The 14,879-nt window shown below is 39.7% G+C and overlaps 1 long non-coding RNA gene across 1 annotated transcript; it reads right to left on the bottom strand.

Annotated features, from left to right (window-relative positions):
- Positions 1–691: 691 nt before the first annotated feature.
- On the bottom strand, positions 692–13,642 carry LOC121518989. The gene is made up of 2 exons (XR_005992680.1): positions 13,355–13,642; positions 692–1,066 (listed from the first exon to the last, which is right to left on the bottom strand). It is a non-coding gene; the product is annotated as an uncharacterized LOC121518989 (long non-coding RNA).
- Positions 13,643–14,879: the final 1,237 nt, after the last annotated feature.

The following is a 14,879-nucleotide window of genomic DNA, read 5'->3' as shown; positions in this document are numbered from 1 at the left end:
GTGTCATCTGTGAAGAAATCACTAAAGCCGCCACTAGTGCCTGCAGGCTCTGAAGATCAGACATTGGTTTCATCTTTTATGTAACAACAGTCAGAATGGAATCATACTGTCCTGACTAAATGTCAGCTGGTTGACTTGTTAATGGGGTTTTTAGCCTCTCGGAGAACAAAGACTGTAAAATCATGGCAGATCTGAGGTTGTTCAGCTTAAAAAGAACGTCTTCATTTACTCTGAACTTTCTTGTTTGTCTTAATGGGATCACCAGGGGTTTCAGAGTTAAAGGAAAGAGTGTGACACTTTTTTGCATACATATGCTATGTAAAAACACACTGTATGTGTAGGACTTTTGGAAAAAAAAACATAGCTGTAAGTATTGATATGACTTTTATTTTTCATTGGGTGCACAACGATAAACCACAGCAGCCCTAAGTGGACACCTATACATTTTGTACCATTCTTCCTTGAAATAATTAAATATCTTAGATTTCCCACGATGACAAGTTAATTTTCTATAATAGCAAGTTAAGAATTCAAGAGCTCAAGAAAATAAGCACCAGATAATAAGATAAATTAGTCACTATCTTGAGAAACAGACTACATTAATGTGAAAACTAGGACATTTCAGACTTAAACATCTGGATACATGTCCTATTAGAGTTTCTGTAATAAAAAAAAATGCATCAAAGAAAGAAATTTTTCACTTTTTTATTTTAAGACCAGTAAAGTACACCTCAGAGATCTAGTCAGCGTGTAATTTATGTCAAAAATGAAATAAAACCTGCATGTGATTCAACAGGAATGCAAACAATGGTGGCTTGAATCTTGCATATTATTAAAGTCCCGTCTGACTCCTGAGCATGTGGAAAACTTCCCACCGCCCCCCTCCGTCCGCTTCCTGTTCCTGAGTCGTCTGGGGCAGGGCAGACCAGAGCAGTTCTTCAGCTGGCAGCTTTAGCATGTGTACAAGAACATAAAGCTTGCCAGTGAAGAACCGCTGTGTGTCAGCCATAAGAGGACGAGGGGGTGACAAACAGAGCCATCTTTCTTATTCCTGCTTTAGGTGATCCTGCAGAGAGAAGAGAAGAAATGATTAACTTCCCCTCTAAACTCCACACTCAAGAAGCGTGGGTATGAGCTGGCCCACAGCCAGTCACTCACGTACAGTTAAGTGGGTGCAGTGGATCCTGTGTGCGTGCGATCAGCTGTGAGTAAGTGGGTGAAATAAACTGATGTGCAAAAATGACTGTGGAGATGCACACAGGATCATGTGTCAGTTAACCTGGAGGGATACATGCATCCGCCTCTGAACGTTACAGAGCCAGCAACAAATTCTTCAATATTGTCAGTAATCAGACCAGCCTCTGAGAAACTACTACACAGTTTTTTTGTCAGTTACCATGGTTACAAAGCATGAGTGAAGGGCAATAAAGAAAAGATGAAATTTCTAGACGAAAGCAAACATCTTTACATCCTCCAGAAATCCACAACTATATCTATTTGAATCTTAATGACCACATAATGTTTATGTTTTGATGAAAAACCTCCTCTAGCTTATAGTAGCTAGTAACCTATCAAGCTAGTTTAAGACAGCCACTTTGCCTGGACTCAGAGATGTTTTTGTATTTCTTGAAAATGATTTTTTGATATTAGTTTAATGCTGACATATTCACAAACAAGATGGTTAAATAAAGGGAAAACAAATACAAATGTAAGCATCACTGGTCTTTTTAGCCATGCTAACAGCTAAGCTAAAAGCCTGGATGTGTGCAGTGTTTATAGATTTGGATTCAGATTCAGTTTCTTTATTGTGACAAAATCTCATACACACATTAATTGTCTCTAGAGGGTAAATATTACTCACTTTTTTGATACCTAGACTTTTAACTCTGGTGCCATTATGCAGTGCACACTTGCAGCTTTCTAGCTTAACGTTAGCAAGATAAACACAGACTGTGTTGAAATGAATCTAGTCCTCTTGTTATTTTTGGCAACAAGGCTACTACACTTAGCGTCCCAAATCGCATACTTCTGTACTAAATACTTTGAGAACTGAGTATACTCAAATGCAAAACTACTGGTGCACTCAAAAACGTCAGAGAATTGAATACGGAAGGAATGCTGTACTGTTAACATGCAAGCGCGCTAGCTAACAAGCACATCTGCAAGCTAGTTTATGTTTTACTTGCAATGTTAGCACATTTCAAGAAAAAAAAAAAGGTATTTTTATCAAAATAGGTTTCCTAAGCGAATAATGTTAACATAAAACACGTTACAGGAATTTAATAGAGAGTGAAAATAGCCATCAAATTTTGATTGTAATTGGCTCATGTTTATTAAGCGTCTGCTTTTAAAAAAGAAGGAGAAGAAGAAAACAGAGGCGGTTGAACTGTCGTCACTTTCTGTTAGTGTAAAACAACAGTGCAAAATTTGAGACATTATAAACCCGCTGTTATGGAGTGCTCTGTACTGCATTTAACAGGGCATGTCCCTACACTGAGCAACTTGGCTCCGCTTGGTTTGACTCAGCACAGCAGCCCAGGACTGCAGGGGATTTGCTTTTCCATCACAACCGAGCTACCTGTTTGAGGGCAGGTCTAGAGCTGATGGTGCAACGTGTTGAGTATAGACTGTAGAAAGAATTGGACAAAATATATATATGACGTCAGCCGTCTGCTTACAATAGGCAGATCAAACTGCTTTTGATATCAATCCGTGGCAGCCTCCATATTAAAATCACTGTCTGAACCGAACTTGGGATCGACCTAACGGCAGACATGAGCCCACTGAGATCAACTTTCTGTCAGCTAAGCTGGCACTAAAGCTGGCCTTCTGATCGTAGTGTCTGCCTGTCAAGCAATCTGTCAATCAAATGAGACACGCCAATCAGTGCGCAGTGAGGGTTTCCTAAAAATAACTGAAACGTTTGTGGTACAAAAAAATGCACTCGCCCGTACAGTAAGAGGATATGAAGACATTAGCTAATAAGACACATTTTTTTAACCAGGCTGAAAGTCATTCTATTTATTATGTAAAACAGTTGTTCTCAACTTGGGGTCGGGATCCATTAGGGGTCGTGAAACACTAAGAGGGGGTTGCCAGATGCCTTAAGAAAATGGAATATACTTTTTGAAATTATTTTTTCTCACCCAGTTTCGTTACTATTATTTGCCACTTTTGGAGCCATTTTTGGCACTTTACTCCTATTTTGCCAAATTTTAACCCGTTTTCATCCCTTTGTACCAACAATTGTTGCCAATTTTAACACATTTTTGCCAATCTAAACCCATTTTTATCAAGTTCAAACTCTTTACACAACTTTTTACTGCCTGTTTTGCCACTTCTAGCCCAATTCTTGCCACTTTATCACATTTTAAGCCCATTTTTGCCCATTTCAACCACATTTCACTGTTTGATATGCCCATTTTGACCAGTTCCAGTGACTAGTTTCTTCCTTTTATCTGCTCCAGTTAACCCATTTTTGCCAGTTTAAGGCACATTTCCCCACTTTTAAGTCCCATTTCACCAATTTTTGCCACTTTAAACCCATTTCTGCCACTTTTAATCCCCTTTTAAAACTTTTTGTACCTGTTTTTGCCACTTAAATCCATTTTCGCAAATTTTTGCACTTTTTGCCACTGTTATCAAATTTATACCACTTCTAGCCCATCTCTGCTACTGCTAAAATCCCATTTAACCACCTTTCCCACCACCTTTTTTGAGATTGTTTTACTAATTTAATTCTGTTTTTAAGAGTGATTTACATTTTTAAGATGACTATATTCTATGGCACAAATGTCTTAAAAAAGATATCTGTTTCTATGTTAAGAGTGGTTATTATTCAGGTTTGATGTGGAAATATGGATATGGAAGAAGAAGAAGCACTGTTTGGTTCCTACTTCAAGGTTTCTTCTTCTTCTTCTTCTGTTGGTAATCCGGCAGGTATTTCAAAGTTTGGTGCATTGGTTGCTACTTAAACAAGAAAGATGACAAACAGCAGTGACATCACCACAGCACACCTTGAGGCGGGGCGCATGGGCTTGGCCCCTACTCCAAAGCTGGATTATTCTGGGGGCAGCTCAGCATAGCCCAGCATGGCCACACTGGTGGTGAATTGGTGCCGCCAAAAGTCATGGTAGAAAATAGTACTGTTACGTAGTACACCAACAGAAGTAAGCGATTTGAGACGCATTGAATGTTTTAAACTAACTTTTGGCCAACCTAGTAGCAGTCAGAGAGCTGGCGCTGGGGCCAGCCTTTAGCCTCCTGGCTAATCAGTAAAATCAGCCGCGCCTCTTTTCATATGAAGCCTTGATTCTTAATAACAAATTAGTTACATAAGAATTCATGCCCCATACAGTTTGTGGTGATAAAAGAACGAACCAAATACCTGAAGTTGTTCTTGAACCAAGCTAAAAACGTTTATTTCAGCTTTTTTTTTTTTAAATGAGTGTGGATGAGACTTTTGTGACTTTTGGAGCCAGTTCAAGGGGAAACTGTAGTGTAGTTTTTGCACTTCTGCACTGGCTTCACATTTCAACCACTGTGGTTCCTGTACGCTAAGTTTACAAGTTAGCACTACTGTATCTAAATAAAACTCAACAAAACTACTTGCAGATACTTTTAGTTTTCTCTTTTAGCTGCTTTTCTTACTGATAAAACAGATTGCAAAAATCCATAACTGTTCCCTGATAAGCTGTCTCTGGTGTGTTAAGACAAAAATCAACGTGAGGCAAATAGTCCTGAGCTCTACCAGTGAGATTATTTACTATACAGAGATCAAACTGAAAATGACATCAGCTGAAGAAAAGATGGCAAAGAAGACAGACTAACTGGTTAAACTCTAAAAAACTTGATCACAGCTTCAGTTGTACTGTAATAAGAACCAAAGGAGCACTGCCTTTAGATTAGCTGTATTTAAATGAGCTGTTTTTGAGGCAATGAACAAATCAATAAGGTATAGGCAAAAGTAAAAGCAAAAGTTTGCAAAGTGACCTCTTAGTTCCTAAACAATGTAAAGCATAAGAGGGTATGTGCCTCTTGTGATGGTATTATGATATTAGGTATATGCTTCACTTCTTTTGTTGTCGATAAGGACCACATGTTGTGCATTCCTGCTGGAGGAAGAACCAGAATAATCTCAGGCATTTCAGTAACTCACAATTTGTAGACTTTGCTCAGCAGGGGAGGCTGGGTCAAAATCAACACGCACCACTGTCGGGAAAAATCACTTTGGCTCAAATTTAGTGACCCTAATGTCAAAAATAGAATGCATGAAGAAAAGGCTATTTGAAAATGGAAAAACACCAACAAGATTTCTTTCCACCTCCAAACAGATTTAACTACATGACAAATGTCTGACTCTTTCTGAAGTGGATGAGTCAGCATGCAGACTGCCTGTTCAGACCTGTGACTGATGCACACTGAAAAAAGTAACCATCCTCAAAACTAAAGCTCATGTCCTTTAAAAACACATCAAGTGTTATTGCTAAGTCAAATATTTCTCCAATTAAACCAAAGGTTTAAAAAAATCTGTAAAAATCAGTTAAGTTTTTGGTTAACCCTCTTTGGTTCCACTCCTTCAGTATTTAGTTTATATGTTTATATTCCAGCTTTACATTAAAGTTGTTTATTTTGTTCTATTCTACATAACTTTTAAACTTTACAACCGCTGTTGCCCTCACAGATCACAGATCACAGAAAACTGACACAAACTTTCTCCTAGTTGCCCTTCTGGTTGTTCTCTGAGTTGGATTTAAGAACGTAATGTGTACGCGGTGGTGGTAAAGGAGCATCAGATCTTGCTGTAAAAGCCATAACAAGCTCAGAAGCTTCTGCAGCACGAACACAACTCTATAATCCGCCATAGTTGTTTTGGTCGGACCCGCACAGGCATCTTAAGAGAGCTACGCTATGTGTGACGTAATCGTTTCAAGAACTATGCAGTTGGCCGTCCACACGGAGGCGAAATGGTAGTCATATACGGATTTACGCACACTGGGACCCATTTTCAAAAAGTATCGTTTACAGTCACCCAAAACTTTTGCGTATACTCCTGAATTTGTCCCCATGTGGACGGAGCCTGAGTCAGTAAAGCTTCCTCACATTGTAAGGCAATCCAAGGAATGCTCTATCAATACTTTAATTGATTCTAAATATGGGTCAATGAAATAAAAGGCTTCATTCATTTGCAGATGAGCCCCCAGTCAAATTGTTGCACCACCTGACATCTGCTACTAATTTAAAATTAAACAGGCAAATACTTTCTTTTATTCTTGTTAAAAAGTGGATACATCCATTTTTAAAATAAAAAGAAGAATTTTATGGTAAAATTAAATTTTGCTGTTTTACATTGGTTGTACCTCCTGACAGGAAAGTGTACTGGCTCTCCTGAGCAAAGCTGTAATAAATCAATATTTTTTAAATATGTGATACCTCATTTACCAAATCAGACGTAAAATAATATTTTTAGCACTTGAAATAAAATAATTTATTTCATATAATGACACTTTTTGCAGTTTCAACACCTGAAACACTGGTTGCACCACTTGATATATTGTTACTTTTCTATAGAAAGTGGACACATATTTTCGTAAAATAAAATAAGCGAGAATGGCAAAATAAGTCTTCAGCGGTTGTACTACCTGACATGGAAAGTGGATTATCTTGGCTTGAAAAGGATCTATAAACCATTTCTTTGCCATGAGTGTCAACTAGAGTCAAATAAATTATAAATTATGCAACAATCTGTTTCAATCATTTAAGTTCAAAATAAAATACCCCAGTTATGGTTGCACCACCATGACATTTAAGAACTTGCAAAAACTTGCAAAAGTTTCTTGATGATCATACTAACTTTATATAAATACATTTTAATAACATTTATTCATTTGAAAGATTTCAACCCCAAAATCATGCCAAAGTATTCTAATTTGAATATGAATTTTACCCAGACAGTTGCACCGCCTGACATTTTTAAGATTTGAGGTGCCAAAATGTGAAATTTATTATACTAATATACTAAAATGTATTCAAACAAAGTAGGTCTTGTAGATCAAGCATATGTATATGCCATGAAGTGATGAGTTTTTTCAAAAGGAAATGAAAGATTCAGACACAAAGATACTATTATGTCAATGACCCTTACAGAGATGAAAATACTGAAATAATTTATATGCACAGTGGAGAATTATCATGTAATCTGTATGACCAACAGTCCAGCTTTAACATTTCAATCATCTGAATTTTTAACACCAATGATCTATTTTAAGCTAGTTTTCATACCAATGTCCTTAGGGAAAAAGGAAGTCAACTAACATTTTAGTCATAGTTTTAGTCAATGAAATTAGTTACTGGTTAGCAACCAAAACTGTCAGCTTCTCTATAGCGTACAGCAGTAAGAAGCCTTTCTTTCCATGGGTGTGTGATGTCACGGGGAAGCTATACATAAAAAAAAAGAAGAACCAGTCAATCTGTCTTTTACAGTAAGTGCACATTTTCCTGTTTGATCTGAAAAATATTTGCACATTCTTGCTCAATGCAAGTTTAGTATACAGAGTGGATTTCATGGCATTGCAATAGCACAAGTATCTGATCTGGAATGTGCTTCCAATCTTAGTCATGCTAATGTTTGCTACATAAAACAGAGTATTGTTCAGGCTGTTGGGAGTTCTTATGTTTTGTGGATATTTAATCAAGATTAACAGGTGTTTTCCTTGGTGAAGGCACTGTATGAAAAGTTATTAACAATGTCAAAACTATCATCCTGAGAGGGACATAAAGATAAGAATTCATTTTATTCTTAATCAGTCTAATAATCATTCAGATATTATGAACTGGACCAACAGTTTAGACAGACCACCTCAAGTTGACAGAAAGACATCGAGATACTGCCAGCATAATTAATAAAACAGAATAAAGTTGACTGGAGGAAGGATTTGTTGTTATTGTTGATAGTGTTTGATAAAAAAAGATAAACCTTAGCTAAAGAAGGCCATCATTCGTCAAAGCAGTGTTATAAAGTGAGCCGCCACCCTCCCCCACACAGGCCTGCACACGCTCTCCTGCCAGCATTAGCCTGAACACAGTGAGGCAGGAGGACGTACAGTACGAGTCCTCAGGCCACACACAGGACCGCTGACAGTCATAACTGTTAACTATGGCTGCCACAACCTCAAAATGAAACTGAATCACTTATTTGTTCCATAGCGTGACAGTCCCTCCACAAACAGTGTCTCTGTATCTTTCTGCTTACAATGACGGGCTGTGTTGAGTCCCTCGGCTTTAGTTTATCATGCCACTCTTTTCCATATCTCTACTTCTTCTTTTTGGTGTCTTTCCTGACTCGTCTGTCCTCTCCACCCTCTTTCTTGGTCCGATCAGACTGTCCTGCATTCCTGACATTCCTGCTGCGTATGTTAGAAATTCCATCCAGCTGCTGTGGGCTCGCAAAGTCTCTTCAACTCGTTTTTTTTTAACCATCCCTCTATCCTTCAACCTTCTCTTCTTCATCTACTTGTCCACATCTGGTCTGCACCAGATGAGACAGACATGGCTTCACTGTCAGGATCACACTTTGCTTTTCCCCTATTTCCTCACCTTATACCTGCCCTTCTGCCTGTCTATCTATCTGTCTGTCAAGGTCTTATCCAAGTGAGGGAGTCCGACAGAGCCACATGACAGCCAGTAAGGCCTTGAGACAGGCCTTTTATCCAACAGTGTAAGGAGAGATAACACACACAGTCGAACACACAAAGAACTGAGCTTATCTGTGGCTGTAGACGTGCATTCTCTGCCACAGTGGGGAGGATAAGAAAGAGGAAAGACACACTGGAGTCTAACCAGCAGGATGTGCGTGTCAGAGAGAAATAGGAACGTTGGTGTGTCAACAGGAGGGTGTGAATAAAGCACGCACAATGTAAAGAGGAATCGTTGACATTTTTACTCTAAGGGAGTTTGCCTTTCAAGCCCCTGAATGGGTGCAAGAGTTTGAAATTGTTCACCTCAGAGTGCGAGAAGTGGTGCATCTTAAAAACATATCACAAAGGTGTTTTGATATCATTTTCAGAATTGTATAGATTTGGTGGTGACTTACATGTAGGGTCAGTTCTCTGCAAGTATATGAACCCACCAGGCTGCAGGGTGATACTACTTTGTTTTGGAGCAGAAGAAGGGACTTTTAGGTCATTTACCTCTGAAGTGGTTAATGCTGCAGTTCCTCATGTGGTCACTAGAGGCTCGCTTGAAAGTGTGATTTTCTCCAGTAGCCCCCATTTTGAAAAAACAGATATTTATAGAACCCATGTGATAACATGGGGATTAATATCTCATGGCCATGACTTCCTGTTGCCACAGGCTAGTAACAAGCTGTCTTGTGGCTACCAGTTATGTTTATAAGGATTTACCTGTAGACACAGAACAAAGGCTGTTTTAGTTCCTAGAAGGACTTTCTTTATCTGTGATTGACAAAAAGTGATATCTTTGACATATAACCTCCTGTTTCATGAGATTAAAGCGTTTAGTTATACTTACTTATGACTGTTGTTGCTTTAACTGAAAGGTGGGAGCCATTCTTCATCTGTTAAAGCCTGATTTATTCTTCTGCTTCAAAGCTATGCCTAAGCATACACCCTAAGTTGCGTAGCCCTGAAACCTACACAGATATCTACACATGTAAACCACCTCCTCAAAAATGTTAGAATTGGTTATAAATGGCTGCAGACGGTGTCACAATGCTGGCATCTGAAAATACCAGACATGCACTTTTTCGTCCATGTCTCCCAGTGGCTAAGCAGGTGCTGGAACGCCCCCACCCTAGGCCTCAGTTGATTCAGCATTTGTACCTTCCATTTACTTCAACGTCTCCTCACAATAAGTGCAGTTTAATCAACTTCAGTATAGTATGTTCGGTTTCATTTGCCATGGTAGTAGACACACGCAGCTCTGCTACCAAGCTGTGCATGACGACCAAACCCTGTAATAGTATATGAACTGTGGAGCAAGATGTGGTTTAAACTTGTACTGAGGTAGGTATATCTGGCACAAGCTCACCAACTTCCAGGGTGTGTGGAGGAAAAAATACAGTCTTGAAAGTCACAGAAATCTCCTGAAACACTTGTAGTTTAGAGAACAACTTTAGTAGACTGATGCGTTTTGGCTTGTGGCCTTCATCAGGGTCATCCTGTGTTGCAGAAGATTTCTGCTGAAAATGTTATTGAGGCTGGTCGGGAGAAGAGCGAAAGCATCTTCTCTGCTAAGAGAAGCTTTTAGTGTGGCTCATTCCTCTTGTTTTAATAAAGAAATACGCTCTATTTCTGATAAACTGCCGCTGTGGCTACATCCAAGCTAATTGCTCTGACTACAGCAATTGTACACACGCTACCGTCATGAAAAGCTTTCAGTGCTGTTCTTTGCTCTTTATTTAATAAAGAAATGTGGTCCAGTTCTGATAAAACCTCCACTATGCTATAGCTACATCCAAGCTAATGGATGTTAGCTATTACCAACGGCTTCCAGGACAACTAAACCCTGTCTGTTCTCCTTAAATGACGCTGACTGTTTTCAGGTCTGGCACAAATGGTTCAGATTGGAGCTTGCAAGATGGATCTGCCTGATGACGGACATGGACTCTGGCAAATCTGCAAGAGTTGCAAGGTTAGAGTATTGCAGAGTGACGTGGAAACACCAACACAGAAGTATGTGGTGCTCACAACGGCATGGCTTCTGGGGGTAGCTATGGTGTACACAGAAATATAAACCAGGGATAAATGTTACCTGAATTTGTGATGCCGTTTGAGCCACTGAGGATTTTTTCATGTAAATATCTGATAAATATGGCTTGCTGTGAGATTTTGAGAGATCTGTGCTCCTGTTTCATTAGCAAGTACGGCCACTATTGGTAATTAATTTCTATGTTAGCAATAATTTGCACTCAAAAGTACATCCACACTGACTGTAGGCCTACCTAGCTTGTTAACTTATTTTAACCCACTGCTCCTCCTTCAGCTAAAGATGCATACAAGCTAGCAGTAATCCTACTATGTTGTAGAAAAATTCTGGGTTTCTTTGGTGTTATAAAGAAATTAGACCAGGCAACTACCAATTGAAATAAAATTAATGCTGTGAGGATTAATTTAATGGCTAACAAGCACATTGGCTATCTAGCTAGCAGGTTAATCCTATGTTAGTTAGCTAGATGGGAAATGGGCAGGCAGCAGCAGCATGCTTCTGTCATGAATGGACCTCACAATTTGAACTTTTTATGTTGGGGGTCACTCTGCAGTGTGAGAATACCACATAAGGTGATGAGATACCTCATCATCAGGCTGACCTTCAACACTAAAAATAAAAAGGAAAATCTGGAAACTGTGTCTTGAAATGACACAGCTGAAGGCCATAATGCTGCAGTTCAGCTACAGGAGTAGAAACCCATAGTAATTAGAGTATTATCCATCCACTGTGTATATCAATTCAGGTGCATTCCTCTGCTGTGGGTGTGGCCCAGTGGGAGAGAGTTTACTGCCCCAGATTGTAGTCTGTAATATAGACCAACCATTTAGACTGGGAATGGGGACAAAAGCAGAGAAAGGGCGGTGGCTTTGGTAACACTGATCATAGAGCAGAGAGTCTCTTCTTTTGCTCTGATGCTCGCTGATCTTTAAAGGCTATCTGACTTTAACCCTCAGATCACTACACATGAAGGGGCGTCGCTTGCTTTACTTGTTAAGAGGAGTTGCTGAATGCCGTTCTGGATTCATCCTGGGAGATGGCAATGTGCTGCATGAGGCCTGTAAGCCTGTCTTCAGGCAATCTGTGGCATTCTGATTAAAAAAAGACAGCATTTTTTCTTTCTAAATGAACCTACGTAACACATCTCTTCTTGCTCCATCCTCCCTCAAAAAGCGCATGCAATAGGATTGAAGGGTGTTAACCAGTTGAGCAAGATGGCTTCACTTCTGCAAATATATGCATTAAAAACTGCGTAGAGGAGGTCACTGATTTTTGAGGGCAGGATGCAGGAAGAATAACTCAAGTAGACATGTTGCTTTTGAGCTGACACCCTGTCATTACCATGTGATCCTCATTGACAGGGTGGCTTATGTCACGCTCTGGGTTGCAATGGCACAAATGCAGCTCGTGACACAGCCTATTGCACATTCCTACCAGCGCACTGAACTCTGGCTGTACAATTATGTAAGACATGCCCCTGTCGATGTAACATACACTACAGTAAGCCCCCCTTCCCCAACTCTTTATACCTGAGAAGGACTTCTTAGGTGTTATTGCTTTTAAAAGCTTAAGTGTAAAATACTGTGAGGAATATACGAGAGATCAAATCTAGACAGGGAGGCCTAGATACTTTGTTACGTCACCTGCTTCAGGAATGTGTTACGTGTTCTCAAAATCTCCACAGTAATATTTTTCCTTCAATAAACTTCTCTTTAACTTGAGTAAAGATGCACCATATGACTTCCAGTGTCACTGAATTTCTGAGGAATGACTCGGCCCTAGTTATCTTCACCTATCCCCTACTTAAACACAGGCCTTCTCCCTGGCCTATAATGAACTCAGCAAATTTAAAGGGCCTGTGAATGCTGACACTTTTTGAGTGTGGATTATATAAATGCAGCCTTCAAATTGCAGCTGCATCAACTTGCTCTAGCCTTAAAATTCACTGAATGACAATTAGAAGAAGACTGGAGTGATTCTTTAAACTTTCCTGATTTTCTATCATAGTAGTAAGAGCTCTGAGGAGGTTTAAATATAGCCTAAAACAAATCTGTAGATATATAAGCACAGGAATCAGACTGTCTGCACACATTTGCTGGCTTTCTTCTGTATTAACTCTGGCATAATTCTGATCTTTTAGCTCATTTCATTCAGCCCTTAAGCTGCAATCAGCCATTGTAAAATTCTGAGCAAATTCTCTATGCAGCACTGTTAATAAAGCCCTCTGCCCACAGTTTCACTGTCAATCATCAAAATGTTAATCAAATGTTTGCAGGAGCTTAGAGATTGTGATCAAATGTCTATGGTGCCCATAATTCACGTAAGCTCCCCCTGGTTCAGTGGGCCTGTACAGTAAGATATAAATGACACAGGCAGGCCTTCAACCAGAACTCCTATAAGATCTCTATGCTCGACAATCTGACGTCGACAAACTGTTCACGAGGCTGAAATCAGCCCTGCAGAGGTGAATTTTACTTTTTATAAAGAGTCTTTGAAAGGACGGCTTCCCAGTTACATTTTTAACGCAAACTGGGTCATCAAGCCGCCACAGGCTGAATCAGGCTGACAGGAACAGGCAGTAAACCAGCAGAAACACGCAGACAGCTTCACACACAGTCACACGCCCCACCTTGCCCACCGGCCGGGTCGCTCCTGCGTGGATAAACCTCCTCCGATCGGTCCGCCAGAGTTCACGCTGCCTCGCCCACCGCTCGGCGGAGTCCCGGACCTTCAGCAGGGTGTGTCGATGTCTGTTTGTTTTTCCTCTCAACCCCCCATGAAAAACGCTTCAATAAATCTGGAGGAGAATCGACTTTTCACAGCAGCAGCGGCAGCAGTGTTGGTGTAGGTGGTGGTGGTGTACGCTACGCAGGACTTCAGCCCCTTTTACACAACTCCCGCTCCAGTCCTCCTTCTATCCCTCTCTCTCTCTCTCTCTCTCTCTCTCTCTCCCTCACACACACACACCCAAGTCAGATACACACCCGGCTTCCCACTCCGATCAGCTGGCAGCGTAATGACGTATCAGCCTCGAGAAGCGGACGTCAGAGTCTGCACGGATCTGACGTGCTCACGCAAGTTGACAAGCCAGCTTCATTAATGATACAGCACTCTTTCATCAGCAACGTTTCAAATAAATCCCTATAATTATGAATCTGGTTTATTTCGTATGACAGTAGCCTATCTGTATTCATACCGTTTGTGATCACTTCAAATTTAAAATGAGTTTGTTATTTTATACCACATGTTCATACTTCTCTCTGTATATAATTTATCATACTATGCTTAAATGATCATAATAATCATTATTTATAAAACACCTTGAAAGTGCTTCACAGACAGTGGGATATAACATAAATTCAAGGCAAACCAGAAATGAATGAAGATATTGAAAATAAATGAAGCAGAATTAACTCAGGAACAGTTCTTTGGGAAGTGTTGAAAGTTAGGACTGGTTATTTGGAATAACTGAGTGACTGTACTTTTACTTGAGTACAATGATCTTGTATTTCTGGTATGCTAGTATTATTGGCATGATATCAGTATAATTTGCTTAAACAGTGAAATATTGGTATCGGCAGGTATGAAAATTTCTGACGATATTTACCACAGTATTTTTGCTTTTGAAGTCTATACCAGGGAAGAAGGGGTTGGTTGTCACACTGGTTGGTTGTCACACTCATTATGTCTCGCCACCAGAGGGTGCTGTCTTCAAAAATTTGGTACGTAAATTTACAAACTTGGGATCAGACACCATCTACATAGTCTGGAGCAGGAAAGCTGAATTTGAGGTGATAGCACTTTTTGTGTTTTTCATGTCAAATTGGAAATATTTAGCTCCTCAGTATTTTTCTTGTTAGTCTTTTGTACAATGTGTTTAACAACACAATTGTTAACCTTAAAAAGTGTGAAGGGAAAGCTATATATTAGATTGTTGTTAGCTAGCTAGCTAGAGAGTTGTTAGCTATGATGCTAGCAAGAAAGTCAAGATGGGGCTGTATGTCACGTGATAGTTAATGTCTGTAGCCTAGTTAAGTAGGCTATTATTGTTAGGCCTATTAGTTTAATTCTTTATGTTGCTGTAGACCTATAGGCTGGTCTAAGAATGTCCCTGTTCATGTTCCTTGCTCATTTTCTGTTACGATGCATTAAGT

This window comes from Cheilinus undulatus, linkage group 12 (assembly GCF_018320785.1).
Source record: "Cheilinus undulatus linkage group 12, ASM1832078v1, whole genome shotgun sequence".
Classification (NCBI taxonomy): domain Eukaryota; kingdom Metazoa; phylum Chordata; class Actinopteri; order Labriformes; family Labridae; genus Cheilinus; species Cheilinus undulatus.
This window is presented reverse-complemented; position numbering and strand designations above follow the sequence as displayed.